This window comes from Cynocephalus volans, chromosome 7, assembly GCF_027409185.1.
Source record: "Cynocephalus volans isolate mCynVol1 chromosome 7, mCynVol1.pri, whole genome shotgun sequence".
Lineage (NCBI taxonomy): Eukaryota > Metazoa > Chordata > Mammalia > Dermoptera > Cynocephalidae > Cynocephalus > Cynocephalus volans.
This window is the reverse complement of record NC_084466.1, coordinates 113,441,426-113,456,055: the sequence shown is the minus strand read 5'-3', so window position 1 is coordinate 113,456,055 and position 14,630 is coordinate 113,441,426. Positions and strand designations below refer to the sequence as shown.

The 14,630-nt window shown below is 36.3% G+C and overlaps 1 protein-coding gene across 10 annotated transcripts in view; it reads right to left on the bottom strand.

The window, feature by feature from the left end:
• Positions 1-14,630, bottom strand: part of PCDH15 (protocadherin related 15) — an 801,855-nt gene that overhangs the window by 533,197 nt on the left and 254,028 nt on the right. The gene's annotated exons all lie outside the window — the stretch shown is intronic.

Sequence of the window (14,630 nt, the reverse complement as noted above, 5' to 3'; positions counted from 1 at the left end):
ACTACTATAAACAATGATACACGAACAAGTTTGGAAACCTGGAGGAAGTAGACATTTCTGGACATGTACAAACTACCAAGACTGGACCAAGAAGAAATACAAAACTTGAACAGGTCAATAACAGGAAATAAGACTGAAGCAGTAATCAGCAGTCTCACATCAAAGAAAAGCACAGGATCAGATGGCTTCACTGTGAAATTTACCAAACCTTTAAAGAAGAATTAATATAAATTATCTTCTAATTATTTCCAAAAATGGAAACAGAGGCCATTCTCCCAAACTTATGCTATGAGACCAGCATCACCCTGATACCAAAACCAAACAAAGATAAAACAACAACAAAAAAGAAAGCTACAGGTCAGTATCTTTGATGAACATAGACATAAAAATCTTCAGCAAAATAATAGCAAACAGAAGAGAGCAATACACACACACACACACACACACACACACACACACACACACACACACACACACACACACACACACACATGCACATACACCATGATCCAGGGGGATTCACCCCAGGGATGCAAGGATAGTTCAACACATGCAAGTCACCAAATGTGATGTAGCAGCAACAAAATCAAGAAACAAAAAACAAACAAAAAAATACAATTATCTTAATAGGTACAGAAAAAACATTTGACAAAATTTAACATCACTTCATGATAAAGACTCTTAGCATTCAGGTATAGAAGGGAAGTATTTCAACACAATAAAAGCCATATATGACAAGCCCATCACCAATATTATCAGGAACAGGACAAGGATGCCCACTCTTGCCACTCCTATTTAACATAGTATTAGAAGTACTAGCCAGAGCTCCCAGGTGAGAGAAAGAAATAAAGGACATCCAGATTGGAGAAGATAAAGCCAAATTGTTCCTGTTTGCAGATGACCTCATCCTATATATAGAAAAACCTAACAACTATACAGAAAAACTCTTATAGCTGATAATGATTTCAGTAAAGTTGAAGGATGGAAAACCAACACATAAAAATCAGTAGTGTTTCTATACTCTGAGAAGGAACTAACAGAAAAAGAAAGCAAGAGAGCAAGTCCATTTACAATAGTTACCAAAAAATTAAATACCTAGGAATAAAGTTAACCAAGGAAGTGAAAGATCTCTCCTTTGAGAACTATAAATCACTGTTGAAAGAAATTAAAGAGGACACAATAAGATGGAAAGACATTCCATGCTCTTGCTTTGGAAGAAATAACATTGTGAAAATGTATGTACTACACAAAACCATCTACAGCGTCAATGCAATCCACATCAAAATACCAATGATGTTCTTCATGGAAATAGAGAAAATAATCCTAACACTCATATGAAACAACAAATGACCCCAAATAGCCAAAGCAATCCTGAGCAAAGAAAACAAAGCTGGAGGCTTTACACTACCTGACTTCAAATTATACTACAAAACTATAGTAACTAAAACAGCATGGTACTGTAATAAAAATTGACTCTCAGACCAATTGAACAGAATAGAGAATCCAGAAATCAACACACACACTTACAGCCAACTGATCTTTAACAAAGGCCATGAGAACATACACTAGGGAAAAGACACCCTCTTCAATAATGGTGCTGGGAAAACTGGACATCCATATGTAGAAGAATGAAACTAGACCCATACCTCACATTATATACCAAAATCAATTCAAAAAGGATTAAAAACTAAAATATTAGACCTGAAACTATAAAACTCTTAAAAAATATATAGGGGAAACACTTCAGGAGGTAGGACTGGGCAAAGATTTTATGAATATGAACCCAAAAGCACAGGCAACCAAAGAGAATAAATAAATAAATAAATAAATAAATAAATAAATAAATAAATAAATGGGATTATATCAAACTAAAAAGCTTCTGCACAGCAAAAGAAACAACAGAGAGAAAAGACAACCTACAGAGTGGGACAAAATATTTGCAAACTATGCATCCTACAATGGATTAAAATCCAGAATAAACAGGGAACTCAAACAACTAAATAGTAAAAAAATAAGTAGCCCAATTAAAAAATAGACAAAGAAGCTGTGCAGGCATTTCTAAAAGGAAGATATGCATATGACCAACAGACACCTAAAAAAATGCTCAATATCACTCAGCATCAGGAAAATGCAAGTCAAAACCGCACTGAGATACTATCTCATCCCAGTCACATTGCTATTATCAAAGATAGAGAGTAACAACTGCTGGTAAGGATGTGGAGAAAAGGGAACCCTCCTACACTGTTGGTGGGGCTGTAAATTAGCACAGCCACTATTCAAAACAGTATGGAGCTTCCTCTAACAACAACAGATAGAAATGCCACATGTTTCAGCAATCCCACTACTAGGTATATACCCAAAGGAATGGAAATCATTAAGTTGAAGGGAAACCTGCACTTCCATGTTTTTCACACCTCTATTTACAATAGCCAGGAGTTGGAACCAATCTAAATGTTCCTTGACAATGACTGGCTAAGGAAAACTCGATATGTATACTTACTCTATGGAATGCTATTCTGCCATAAAAATGAATGAAAGTTTCCCATTTGCAGCAGCATAGATAAACTTAGAGAAAATTGTGTTAAGTGAAATAAGCCAGGCACAGAAAGAAATACGTGTCCTCACTATTGAGTGGGAGCCAAAGAAACAAACAAATTTTAAAAAGACAGAGGAAAATAGGAAAGAAAGAAACAACAATCACAATAATACATTGAACTTTCAAGAGGAGAGAACATAATTGAGGTTCCCAGAGGTGGGAAGGAAGAAGGGAATGGGGATTAGTGAGAAATGGGTAAAAAGGTAAAAAGGCCACAAAAAAATGATTATTTTGTGCAGCGCTGAGTAACCTAAATATCCTGAGGGGAGTAGGAAAAACAGAAAATTCCTTTAAAGTAAAATATGGGAGAATGGTACAATGTAATTTATCAATGACCTGACCCTAGAACCCATATCCATAGGTCATAGATAAAGAAATAAACATATAGATATAATCTCTGCTATTATAGCTTGCTACTCATAAAAGAAGATAGTGGGCATTAGGAATGGCCCAATGAAACTGCAGGTCAGATTGGGAGTATCAGTTTAAGAACTGAACACACTGAGCTACATTCAACCATGATACTGATAACAAAATTAGCATCGATCTGGTAAAGATACCTAAAATGGAGGCGAGAAGCTATCTCTGCTTGTGCTTTAGACACATCTTATCTAGGGTGAATTTGTACTGAACATTTGCAGTCAGTCACATTAATTTTGCATTCACATAATCACAGCAGACAAGCTTTGGTAAATCCCAGGTTGCCAACTGGTCAAACGATGCCCAAATTAGGCAAACACAGAGTTGTAACCAATAAGTTTGTTTTTGAATGTCGCTTGCTTTTCTTTGGCTACAAATATGACCTGCACATGTGGTGGGGTGGAGCATTCTGAACCATTTTTGGTCTGGACTGCTGCCTGATTTGAGAACCACAATTAAAGCTAATTAATACCTGCAAAACTAAATTTGTTGTAATATTGTTTTTTTTTTAACAGTATTTCCTATCAACTGTGACAGAGAGAACAATGCTGAACACAGAAGTTGGGTTCTGAGTTTAGAGAAGCTAGAAAGGCTCCACGATGTACAGACTCTTAAGGTGTCTTCCATGACACCCGCCTCCTAGCTTTATGCCTTGAGTGATTCCCTTCCCTTCGTTGTGGGTGGGACCTGTGACTTGCTTTTACCCAAAAGAATATGTCAAAGGTGATAGGAACTCATGTTTCCATGTCTGTGATTATGTGGTTACATTATATAAGAGTCTACTGATGTTCTTGTTGAGTCTCTCTCTTCCCTTGCTGGCTTTGACAAAGCAAAGCTATTGACCATATTGGGAGGCCCACTTGACAAGAAACTGTTGGTAGCCTTTAGGAGGTAAGGGTAGCCTTCAGGTGATAGCCAGTAAGACACTGAAGACTTTAGTCCTTCCACTACAGGGAACAAAACACAAAACAACCTAAGTGAAATTGGAAGTGGATGCTTTCCTAGTCAAGTCTCAGATGAGACTGTAGCTCTGTCAACTCCATGATTTTACTCTTGTGAGATCCTAAGAAGAGGAACTGGCTATGCTATGCCTGGACTCCTGACTCAAAGAAACTGTAAAATAATAGATGTGTGTTGTTTTAAGCCTCTAAGTTTTCATTATATTGTTATGCAGCAATAAAAAACACATACAGGCTTTAAAGTCAACAGGTCTATGTTCAATACCTTGGTACACTACATACTAACACTGTGATCTTAGACAAGTTCCCCAGATTCTTTTAATTAGTAATGTAAGTTATTATGAGGAACAAATAAGGTAATGCATATGACAGAGGTGCACAGTTACTCAGTGAATAATACTTACCATTCCACTACTACTGGAAGTTCATATAGATGTATGAAGAGGTTATTTATTTTTTTCATTAAATTGGGGACATTATCCAAAATATTTTAAAAATGTAATAAAATTTTCTTTACAACAGAGATAAAAGAAGCACAGAACATACAAAGAACAAACAGGAAAAAAATCATGCATATGAAAAACAGAAAACTAAAAGGGGGGGCAACAGTTTATTCACAGTTATCTTTGAAAATTTGTCATGAAGTAAAAGGCCATTCCTTGCTGGCAAAAGTGAAAATGAACAAGAAAGCAAGCAAGGATGGTTGTATTACTGAAGTCAAAGTGCTTATTAGCATCTGCTTACCTTATCAGCTGGAATAGGTGATGAAATATAAAGACTCTAAGTGAATTACAATGTATCCAGTTCACAGACATATAAAAATGGCAAATGTTCATGCCCTCAGAATACTGCGAGATTTTATTATTTCAGACCACCAAATTGATGCAGTTGAAATCGAAAAGGCTATACCATGTATAGATTTTATTAATCTAATGATTACAGACAGGTGGTTAAAAAACTATCCTGATCCCCTACTCTCTTCCACCTTTAGGAAGATTGTAGAATCTAATCAGGTCATAACAAAAATTTTAGGGATTAAAATCAGAGAAATAAATATTATTCAAGATACTGTTTTAAAATATAGGACTGGCCATTTAGCTCATTTATATAGAGAGCAGTGCTGATAAAATGTGTGTGAGGGAGTGATTTGACTTAAAAAGATGGAAACTAAAAAGGCCTACTAGATGAAAAGGCCCAACCTCTTCATCTGTGGCTCCATTAGAATCAATTAGACACCTCAAATCTTGGCCCTCTATTCAACTCAATAACTGATAAATTAAATCTCTAGCAAGATAAAGATCCCATATTTTTCACCAAAACATCACTTGAGATTGTGAATTTGCTTTTTTTAATGAAAACGCAACTGTAGGAAGTTTTTGTTGCTGTTAGATATGTGATTTTAAATACAAGAAGTTTGACTAAAATACAAGGTACTTAAAATATTTTATTCTGTAAACTAATCTGTAAAATAGCAATGTTTTTTTTTTCAGTTTTCTAGGAGAATTTGGTGTTGTCATAATTCTAATGCTAAATCTGTTTCTCACTTCTATAATAAAAAGAGAATGAATAACAAATACTGGCAAGAGTGTGGGGAGAAGGGAACCCTCCTACACTGTTGGTGGGTCTGTAAATTAGTACAACCACTATGGAAAACAGTATGGAGGTTTCTCAAACAACTACAGATAGATCTTCCATATGATTCAGCAGTCCCACCTCTGGGTATATACGCAGAGGAATGGAAATCATCATGTTGAAGGGATACTCGCACTCCCATGTTCATCACAGCTCTATTTACAATAGCCAAGACATGGAACCAACCTAAATGTCCATCAATGGGTGGTTGGCTAAGGAAACTGTGGTATATATACACTATGGAATAGTACTCTGCCATGAAAAAGAATGAAATACTCCCATTTTCAACAACATGGATGAGCTTGGAGAAACTTATATTGAGTGAAATAAGCAAAGGTCAGAAGGATAAATACCACATGTACTCACTCATATGTAGGAACTAAGAGAGAAAGAAAGAAGGAAAGAGAGACCACAGGAGTGCTGGACTTGCAGAGGGAGAGAACACTCTATGGGCTACAAAGTGGAATGGGGGGAAGGGGAGAGGGGGAGGGAGGTTGGGGATAATTGGGTGGGGGACATGGGGTACAAATGCAATTTGTGGTTACAGGTATACAGCCAGTATGAACCTGGCCCCCACATAATGGGTGCAAAGGGTTACAATCATGAATATTCATAACCAATAAAAATATTCAAAGAAACTAATGCAGTAAACAATAGGCAAGGTTCTTTAACAAAAAAAAATCAGATGGGGTAAAGTATAAAACGTAAGGATCTTATGATTATACTAAATGCCAAGTAGAAATAGATTACAAAAAAATGTTTTATTTCAATAGGTAACTTGCCTCTGAGTACAATTAATTGGAGGACATATTGAGTAACGTTTATAGCTCAAGCAAAGTTTGTTTTTTTAATATAAAAGTAAACAAATATAAAGATAGCAAATTCTGCCATTTTTCTATCACAATGTATAATAGAAAAATAAATAAGCTTAAGTTTGATAATTACAGACCCTTAAATGTACTCAAATGCTAAAACTTTTCTGACAGGTGCATCATACAAAAAGCTGAACCACATAAACAAATTTAATTTAGTGCACTTTTTAACTACATATGAAATCGGCTTTCTACGACTTATCCTTTTCCCATATACAGGTAATTGCCCTTTTTAAAGAATCAAATAAATAAACCAAATAAAGTTAAATCAGCTTCTTTCAGATATTTTTAAGGGTTACTTTATACAATTGTACTCTGATATGATGAAAATTGGAGAAAAGCATTTTATGCATTGAAGAATCTATTTTAAAACCCTGATATGGTGTGCTTCTTTTAGAAATATTTTGTAATTTTTATTGTGCAAGTCTTTCACCTCCCTGGTTAAATTAATTCTTAAGTATTTTATTCATTTTGATGCTATTGTAAATGTAACTCTTTTCTTAATTTCCTTTTTGGATTGTTCATTGTTAATATATAGAAATGCAACTTATTGCTGTGTTTTGATTTTGTATCCTGGTACGTTGCTGAATTCAGTTATTAGTTCTAAGAATTTTTTAGCTCGTGAAATTTTTAGAGTTTTTTATATATAGTGTATTAAGGGAGAGGATGTTTGTTCAACTTTAACTAATATTAATCAGAGATTTTGTCCAATATTTTATCAGCTTCATCAACTTTGTACAACACTAATCCAATATTAATGAGAGAACCATGAGAAAGTGATTGTTTACTTTCTATATATGGTTTATTGCCACTATAAATAAGGCATTACTTTCCAGAATATATAGAAAACTCCTAAAACTCAACAAGAAGACAAACAAATTGGTAAAGGACTTGAATAAATATTTCTCCAAAGATTTACAAATGGCCAAAAGCACACAGAAAGATGCTAAACATCCCCAATCATTAGGGAAATTCAAATCAGAACTACAATGAGATACCTCCTCATATCCATTAAGATGGCTATTATAAAAAAACAAAACAAAACAAAAAGGCCAAGTGTTCCCGAGGATGTGAAAAAATCTGAACCCCTCTGCACTGTTGGTGGGAATGTAAAATGGAACAGCCCAAAATTTCAGTTACAGAGGAGGAATAAGTTTAAGATATCTATTGTACATCATGATGACTATAGTTAATAACAATATATTACTCTTGAAAACTGCTGAGAGAAGATTTTAAGTGTTCTCACTACAAAAATATATATATATATGAAATACTATGCATGTTATTTTGATTTAGCCATTCTGCAATGCATACATATATCCAAACATCATGTTGCGCACTACAAATATATACAATTTTTATTTGTCAATTAAAAAATAAAATAAAAAATAAAATCTTACAGCCACTCTAGAAAACAGCTTGATGCTTTCTCAAAAAGTGAAAAATAGAATTACCATATGATTTAGCAATTCCCCTTCTGGCTATATATGCAAGAAACTTGAAAGCAGTCTCTCTAAGAGATATTTATATACTGATGTTTATAAAGCCTCATTCACAATAGCTAAAATGTGGAAGCAACTCAGGCATCCATTAATGAATAAATGGACAAGCAAAATATGGTATATACATTACATAGAATACTATTCAGCCTTAAAGAGGAAGGGTATTCTGATACGTGCTATAACATAGACATATCTTGAGGCCACTATTCTAAGTTAATAAGCCAATCACAAAAAGGCAAATATTGTATGATTCCAGTTATATGAGGTACTTAGAATAGTCAAAATTATAAAGATGAAAAATAGAATTGTGGTTGCCAAGGGCTTGGGGAGGAGGTAATGCAGTTATTGTTTAATGAGTAAAGAGTGTTAGTTTTGCAAGATGGAAAGAGTTTTGAAGATGGATGGTGCCGATAATTGCACAATATAAATATACTTAATACCACTGAACAGTGCACTTAGAGAAGTTTATGATAATAGATTATATGTTATGTGTATTTTAGCACAATGAAAAATTTGAAAAAAAAAGATGTTAGCTAAATAAACACCTCCATGAAACACTTAAAAAGCAAGTGTTTGCATTTACTCTGAATTTTATGTTATTTTGGATTATATTTGGCAAATTATCCTCATAATATCACACACCATAACATGGTACCACTGTACCAACTAGCCCTCAAATGCCCAAACTGGTCTTCTCTTTATTCACCAATATGAGCCCACTGATCATACACTAAGTTGTCACTGAACATTGCTACAAATGTTTCTAAAAGTCTAATCACAATTTTTATACTTATCTCATTGTACACCTATAGAAAACAGCTCATGGAACATCCCAGGGATTCCATACACACTTTTAATAGACTTTGCCCCTTCTACATCAGGGCACAGACAATAATAGATGCAATAGAAAGTGAATTTGGAAGGACAAATACTAGAAAAAATTTGGGCTCTCCACAAGAGGACATATGAAATCACATAAGCTACCACATCATTATATTCACTCTATTAGTCTGTTTTCTTTTGCTTTTAACAGAATACCTGAAACTGGGTAATTTATAAAGAAACAAAATTGATTTTTTACAATTTTGGACACTAGGAAGTCCAAGATTAAGGGGCACATCTGGAGAGGGCATTCTTCCTGGAGGAAACTGTCTGCAGAGTCCCAAGGCGGTACAGGGCATTACATGGTGAGGGGGGCAAAAGCAAGTTACGGTGTGCTCACTTGCTGTCCTTATAAAGCCATCAGTGCCCCTCCCATGATAACCAACTCATCCATCAACCTGCTAATCCATTAATTTATGAATGTAAGGGTGTAGCCCTCACAATCCAATTACCTACTGAAGACTCTCAACACTGCGAAACTGGGCATTGAGCTTCCACAGGAGATTTGGAGGGGACAAATATTCAGACCATTCCACTCCCTAAAAGTTAGCTATTACTAGTGTTCTTCATATCAGAATGAATAATAAAATAAGGGACAAGGCAGGAACTAAAGTAAGGGAAAACATAGTTGTGACAGTCCCCATTTTGTAGCTGGTTGAGAGGCCTAAGTTAGTAAACACACCACTCTTTCTATCTTTTTCTTACCTTCTTTAAGCACCTTAGTTGAATGGAGTTCTTTATCTGGCAGGATGACCCAAATCTCCCTTTGTGTATGATCTGTTCTTGGTGGTCTTGTCTTTAGTGGCTTGCCACATTTTCCATTGCCCAGGATTTGGGGCAAGGAAGAACTGAGGTCAATCTCCTGGGTTTACACCTGGTCCTCTTGCCTCACTTGTCCTTGCTGTATTTGCCCAAGGGCATCAGACTAATTATCCCCAGCTAGTACAGAAAGTTCTTTCTCTGCCTAGATGTTCACCTGCAAGAAGAGTCCACAACTGGCCAGAGGATGGTGTGAACTTTCAATTCATCAGAACTATGACTGAGTTTCCTTGTGAAAGCATTCATCCTTTGCTCCTAGAACTCACATCCCACACAGCCAGAGGTCACAGAGAAAGACGCAAAATTCTTCATGCAGAATATTAAATAAGGTAGTAAGAGAGATCACTTTCATCTTCATTCCATGGTTCCAGGCTAAGACTTTTTAGCTACGGAGGAGATGGCATAATATAGAGACCTCTAATTTAAAACATATGCCATATACTACAGGAAAACCATCAAACCTTACAGAATATCATCTCCTAGCTAGTCCTGATTTGAGAATTCAGTGGCCTATTTCACCATCCTCTCATGCTGGCAGATTCACAGCGATGGTACATGGTGGTAACACCATTGGTTTACCATGGGAAAAAAGACTGTGAGCTCTCTGCTATGTTCCTTTGCCTTAAAATAAATCCCCTGGTGGGAAATAAGGTTGTAGTGCTGCCATGAAATGGTAACAAGCATCAGAAAAGGAGTTTGTTGAGCATATGAATGTTGGTTCAGGCAGAAGCTCTCCTAACAAGTAACACAAATCTATACTGAAAAATATCTATCTCTATCAGGACAATGTGCTATCTCTTCCATGGTAAAAGAGGATCAAATGCCACTGGGAAGCCAAGTGGTTCCCCTGGGGAATGACATTGTATTAAGTGTTTAGATTTGGCCTCTGTTTTGGCATGTTGAGTATTCAGTAACAGAGGTTGCCAGATCAGCCTTGGTAAGACTATCTTACTGAGCCATTAATTATTCCCGTCCTTGTCACTATGCTCACTTTGTACATAGGGTCACTTATTTATTCCTGTTGAGATTAGGAAACCCATTTCACTAAAGCATGCTTCACTGCTATCCCTAATCTAGAAAGAACAGTAATAAGAGCTCTTCAAGGAAGCTGGATGCTCCCTTTATCAATACATTTCATAAACCTAGCTGCTGTGTGGGTCTTCTGGGCACCTTTGACCTGCATGAGTAAAGGGTGGCTTCTCAGCTTATACCTAAAAATAAATTCATTTCAGATTTGTATCACTCCAAGCTTTTAAACTCCTCTAAAGTAGTGCTTCTCAACTTCAGTGTGCATATGAGTCACCCAGGAACCTTGCTAGAATTACAAATCCTGATTTAGTAGATATAGGATGATGCCTTCTAGTTGATGGTTGATGCTCCTTGTCTGTGTACCTCAATTTGCATAACTAGGCTTTATCACAATGTCTCTCAAAGTTTGGTTCCCAGACAGAAGTATCAGCTTCATGTGGGCACATATTACAAATCTGTATTTGTGGCTCCATGCAGTCTGTGTTTTATCAAGTCACCACCCATGTCATTCTGATGCCAAAGTTTGAGTCTGTGTTTTATCAAGTCACCCATGTCATTCTGATGTCCATGTAAAACATATTGTTTTACAATATGTTAGGGAAGTTCAGACATCTTAACTTCACTAACTGTAAGCTACTTTTGAGACTTGGGTTCAATTGGCCAATGTTGCAGACCGTTAACACCACTTTTAAGTGGGCTAGCCAACACATTACACCCTTAATCTGGGGCAAATGCACTCCTGAAAAAGAATTCAGTCTTAGCAAGTTTTCTATTTCATTTTTCACTAACACCTTTAGAATTCACTCCCATACATGCTCTCTAGCTACCTATCAATAGAGTTTGACAATGTCCTATACTTATTTTGGTGTGTGGGCTATCTTGTTCTGGAAAAGACCTTATTTTTCTGTCCAGGCTAGGAGCTAACATATCTCATGGGCCTAGGGGCAATTACGGAGGGTGGAGCGTGGGGGTCTTCTGAGAAGTATCATCATCAGCTTGTGAGGAAACTGTCTAAGTACAGCTAGCATAAGGCTATTAGCAGAGAAGAGCTAATTCTCTGGGGAGTAGAGAAAGAGAGTAATATGGGTTAAATGTGTCCCCCAAAAATTCATGTATAAGAAACTTTACTCACATTATAACAGTGTTAAGAAGGTGGGAAATCCAGTTATGGTATTTGAAAGGCGGGGTCTTTAAGAGGTATTAGATTGTGAGGACTGTGCCCTGGTGAATGTCTTGATTCCTTCATGAAATAATGGGCATGGTTCTGATGGCTTTATAAGGAGAGTGAGTGAGAAACTTAGTTCTTTTTGTTGAGCCCATTCCTGCCATGTGATACCCTGAGTTGCTGTAGAGACTCACACCTCCAGGAAGGTTCTAACCAGATGGGTCCACTGGATTGTAGACTTCCCAGCCTCCAAAACTGTAAGAAATATATATATTTTTCTATTTATTACACAGTTTCAGGTATTCTGTTATAAGCAGCAGAAATGGACTAATAGAAAGAGAGAGCCTACTTTCACTGGCAAGACAGGTTCACGTAATTCAGAGGTTCAATGTTCTCAGCCTCATCATTTTTCCATCTCATGTTTCAATGTCTCTCTTTTTCCCATTGACATTTTTTAATGTCATTTCTTTGGCTTAAGAGACCTGAAAGGTTTGAGAATTCAGGTGGCCCTGCATCTCTCCAACACTTACAGTTACAAAAAGAAGTGGGGCTCCTTCAAAGCTGCCATGGAGAACTTCTGGTTCTCCATGTGTGTTCTCATTGTATTTCATGGCTGTTAATTTCACGTTTTTCTTATGTCCATTTTCTAGAGTTGTCAAGGGAAACTAAATGTAGTTATAATTACTACTACTGACATAATCATTAAATGCTTCAGTTACTTGATCATTCAATACTCTACATCTGCATTTCATACCATGCCACCACAGGTACTAATTTGAGTAACTGTGATGTCATACTTAGCATGGATTAGCCATATGCCATTTGGATCCCCCATCCCCAGGAAAGGAGGTTACTTTTGCCTCCTCAAATATTTGCACAATCCAGTCTAAGAATCTTATTATGATTTTGTTTTTCCTGAATATAACTCAAGTACCAATTACTGTATTAGCTGGTATACAAGCAAAAAATTGTCACCCTCAAATTAGGCTAATCCAATGATGGTTTAGTAAAGAAATGCTTAACAGAGGTGTGGGTAGGGTATAGGGAAATTATAAGGGGTAATGTCATACAACAAAAAAACAAGGGATACAGAAGGAAAATGCCATGTAATGAGAAAAATAGTCAGAACCCAAAAGAAGAACATCACATAACAAAATCCACATTTAGAGAACAAGCAGCCAGCTTGAGGAAAACCTACAGGAAATAGCCAAAGCAATACTTACTTTCCTCTCTCCCTTCATCTTCTCTTTACTTTGCCTGTAAATGGAAACCAAAAGAAAGCCAGAGGGCTCAGGAGCTTTCCAATGTAATCCCTATAGCACCGAGCAGGCGAAGGGTAGATGTAAAGGGCAAATGGACTATATCTGCCCACTGATCTACCTCATATCAAAGCAGTCTCTCCTGATTTGCTCTTATTGAGAGAATCTAAGGCAATTAATTATAGAGCATAGATAGGTTCAGGTGGAAATGAGGAGAAATTTGTCAAAACCTGAGTGATTGTCTTAGTACAGCAAGGGCCATATAGCATGAGGTATGATAAAGTTGTGTGGCGTTTGACATTATTTACTTATAATTTTCTTTACATGTCTGTGTAAAACCAGCTTTTGGTTATCCAATTAACATATACATTTTAAAGCCTAGCTATTAGTTTCTGTAAAGCGCATGCTTCTATTGTCAGCATGAAAAAATTATACTTATGTGTTTAGAACTTATTGACAGCATTTTTGTAACATTATATAATCATGCAACAGTTTGCTCCAACATGCCATAGACATCAAATACCTCATTAGGTTATTTTATAAGAATATATAATATTCCATCTAACAGTGCTGATATTCAATTTTCTAAAATTAGGAACAAATTCACGAGCTACTCCTAAAACAGTCTCTCTTCCCTTGTGAATGTCATTGAGAATGTTCACTTAGTTGATGCTTAGACCTACTCCAGATCAGCGCAATGGAGTCAGAAGTCTGTAGGCCTATCTTTCTGAAACGTAAGTTAAATAGATCCCACTTTAGTCCACATTACTTTGGCTGGTCACATGTGGAATGCTCCCCACCTGAGGAAATCCTTTTTCTCAGCTGTAAACAAATCCTTATACAACTTCACTGTGAGACCCAGTAAAGGTCACTTGCTCTATAAAGCTGACGAAAAATGACATTAAACTAAAAAACACATTCAAAACAAAAATATCCATCATATGACAATGTTAGTCATTGACAAATTTTCCCTTCATAGAAAAACTCATCAAGAGAATTGCTCACACACCCTCCTCCACTTTCTTGTCTCACATGCTTTTGAGGACGTTCCAGTCTGGCTTTCATCCCAATGTCTCACCAAGAAAGCTCTTGTCTAGGTTACCAGTGACCACCATGTTGTTAAATTTTGTACTCAGCTCTCGATCTTCAATTTACTTAATCTATCAACAACATTTTACATGGTTAATCACTGTCTCCTACACATACTTCTGTGCAGTTACTGGTCAGAACACTATAGTCTTTTGGCTTATTTTGAATTCATTGTTTGCTCCCTCTTGGGCTGCCCTGCTCATAAAGCCTTGTCTCCATGAATTTTCAGTGTATCTTCTTTCTTTTTGATTGTCTTATTCAGTCCCATCTATACTCTTGCTTTATGACTGTAGAACTTTAATCTCCAGTCCAGACCTTTTTCCTGAACTGAAAACACACATCCTAACTATAGTTTCCACATCTCGACTCATATGTCTTATAAGTAACTCAAATTAAGATCTGATCA